The sequence below is a fragment of the Sapajus apella genome, unplaced genomic scaffold, assembly GCF_009761245.1.
Source record: "Sapajus apella isolate SASKATOON/1434 unplaced genomic scaffold, GSC_monkey_1.0 scaffold31, whole genome shotgun sequence".
Lineage (NCBI taxonomy): Eukaryota > Metazoa > Chordata > Mammalia > Primates > Cebidae > Sapajus > Sapajus apella.
In genome coordinates this window covers 9,821,020-9,824,306 of record NW_022436971.1, presented here as the reverse complement: position 1 = coordinate 9,824,306, position 3,287 = coordinate 9,821,020, and the positions used below count along the sequence as shown (strand labels likewise).

General features: G+C 40.5%; 1 non-coding gene across 1 annotated transcript; it reads left to right on the top strand.

The window, feature by feature from the left end:
• Nucleotides 1–3,185: 3,185 nt before the first annotated feature.
• On the top strand, nt 3,186–3,287 carry LOC116562167. The gene has a single exon (XR_004273815.1). It is a non-coding gene; the product is annotated as a small nucleolar RNA U13 (small nucleolar RNA).

The following is a 3,287-nucleotide window of genomic DNA, read 5'->3' as shown; positions in this document are numbered from 1 at the left end:
GATTTTTTTTTTTTTTTTTTTGAGACGGAGTCTTGCTCTGTCACCCAGGCTGGAGTGGAATGGCACAGTCGACTTACTACAACTGCCACTTCCTGGGTTCAAGCAATTCTCCTGCCTCAGCCTCCCAAGTAGCTGGGATTACAGGTGCACGCCACTACACCCAGCTATTTTTTTGTATTTTTAGTAGAGATGGGGTTTCCCCATGTTTACCAGGCTGGTCTTGAACTCCTGACCTCATGATCCACCCACCTCAGCCTCCCAAAGTGCTGGGATTACAGGTGTGAGCCACCGTGCCTGGTCATATTTTGATGTTGTTAACATATATAGAGGCAAAATATATGAGAATAATATCACAAAGGCCTAGAGGGAAAAAATAGAAGTATATTATTTTAAGGTTCTGATACACGAAGTTCTATAATATCCCTTGAAGATAGCTATAGAAGTTAAAGATGTATACTATAGACTGTAAAGCAACCTCTAAAATAACATCACAAAGAGTTATAGATACCAGGCTAACAAAGTTGTTACAATAGAATCATAAACAATATTCAATTAATTAAAAATAATGTATAAAAGGGGGAAAATGAAACAAAGAACAGATGGTAGAAATAGAAAAAAATAGTTAATAGATTTGAACACAAACCTATCAATAATTATACTAAATATAAATGGCCTAAATACTTTGTGGTTGCCAGCCTCCAAGATGGCTAGCATTGAGGCCCATCTTCTGGTATTCACACCACCATATAAGCTTCTTCCATAGAGCATGAACTGAGCTTTGTGACTTACTAAGCAAAGGATAAGGCAGGTGTGATGGTGTGAATTGGTGATTAGGCCATAAAGGTCAGGGCAGCATTGCATTCTTTCTCTCTCTCTCTCTTCCTCTTTCTCCCAGTATTAGTATCAGCTATGGGAAAAGCCATGCTGAAAGCAGTCCAATGGAGAGGCCCACACGGTATGAAACTATAGCCTCCTGCAAAGAGGCTCCTGGATGAACTCAGAAGTGGGTTCTTCAGCCCCAGTCAAATCCTCAAAGTCTGCAACCCAATCTGACAGCTTGATCGTTATGAGAGACTCTGAGTCAGATCTGCCCAGATAAGTTGCTTCAAGATTTCTGACCCTCAAAACCTGAGAGTTAAAAAATGTTTTATTCTTAAGCTACTGTTTTGTGGTAATTTGTGACACAGTGGTAGATAACTAACACACACCTTAATTAAAAAGCAGATACTGTCAGACTAGGTTAAGAAATAGGACCCACGGCCGGGCGCGGTGGCTCAAGCCTGTAATCCCAGCACTTTGGGAGGCCGAGGCGGGTGGATCACGAGGTCAAGGGATCGAGGCCATCCTGGTCAACATGGTGAAACCCCGTCTCTACTAAAAACACAAAAAAATTAGCTGGGCATGGTGGCACGTGCCTGTAATCCCAGCTACTCAGGAGGCTGAGGCAGGAGAATTGCCTGAACCCAGGAGACGGAGGTTGCGGTGAGCCGAGATCATGCCATTGCACTCCAGCCTGGGTAACAAGAGCGAAACTCCGTCTCAAAAAAAAAAAAAAAAAAAAAAAAAGAAATAGGACCCACCACTTTATACCCATTAGGATGGCTATTCTGCTCAAATTAAAAAACAAAGCAAAATTAAAAATTAGAAAATAACAAGTATCGGCAAGGATATTGAGAAATCAGAACCCTGGTGTATTTAACATAAAATGGTATAACCACTGCGGAAATTCCTCAAAAAGTGAAACATTGTGTTACCATATGATCCAGCAATTCACTTCCAGACATATTTCAATTTCCAAAGAATTGAAAGCAGGAACTCAGATATTTGTACACTAGTGTTTATAGCAGCATTGTGCACAAAAAACAAACGGAGAAAATGGTCTGTAATCCCAGCACTTTGGGAGGCTGAGGCAGGCAGATCATTTGAGATTGGGAATTTGAGACCAGCCTGGCCCACATGGTGAAACCCCATCTCTACAAAAAATGCAAAAACGAGCCGGATTGTGGTGATGTGTGCCTGTAATCCCAGCTACTTGGGAGGCTGAGGGAAGAGAATCGCCTGAATCCAGGAGGTGGAGGTTGCAGTGAGCCGAGATCGTGCCATTGCACTCCAGCCTGAGTGACACAGTGGGACCCCATCTCAAAAAAAAAAAAAAAAGGTGAAAATAACCCAAATGTTCATTGATAGGTGAATGGATTCACAAAATGTGGTATATCCATGCAACAGAATATTACTCAGCTTTCAGAAAAATAAAGTTCTGATATAGGCTACAACATAGATAAACCTTGAAGACATTATGTTAAGGGAAAGGAGCCAAACATAAAAGGATAAATATTGTGATTCCACTTATGTGAGGTATCTAGAATAGTCAAATTCATAACGGCAGACAGTATGCTGGAGATTACCAGGGGCTGGGAGAGGAAAGACTTTGTTTCATACGTAAAGATAATCATTTGGGATGATGAAAAAGTTCTGGAAATGGAAAGCAGTGATAGTTGTACAGCATTGTGAAAGTTATTTACTATCGTGGAATTGTACACTCAGAAAAGGTTAAAATAATAAATTTTATGTTATATAAGTTTTACCATAACAAAAGTGAAAAAAAAAACAAGACTCAATGATAGACTGCCTTCAGGAAACCCATTTTAATATATAGATACGAATAAGATTAAAGCAAAAAAAAGGGAAGTAGATATACTATGCTAATTGTAATCAAAAATAAATGAAATGGTTATGTTAATATTGCTATCAAACCATGTCGATTTCAGGCAAAGAATATTACCAGGGATAGAGCAGGTCAATACACAAGACGTTACAATACTCAATATTTATATGCCTTAATAACCAAACTTAAAAATAAATAAGCTGACTTGGCATAGTGGTTCATGCCTGTAATCCCAGCACTTTGGGAGGCTGAGGCTGGCGGATCACTTGAGGCCAGGAGTTCAAGGCCTGCCTGGCCAACATGGTGAAACCCCATCTCTGCAAAAAATACAAAACAGTTGGCGTGTGTTGTGGCTCACAGCTATAGTCCCAGCTACTCAGGAGGCTGAGGCAGAAGGATTGCTCAAACCTTGGAGGCAGAGGTTGCAGTGAGCTGAGATCACACGACTGCACTTCAGCCTGGGTGACAGAGTGAGACCCTGTCTCAAAAAATTTTTTAAATTACAAAAATGAACGAAGTGACCCTTTTGTAGTTCATAAGCATGATGCAATCTTTCAGGTGTATGTGTGAGATGTGCCTCCATCAAATCTTGTTCAGACATTGGCATATTACCTCTTTGATG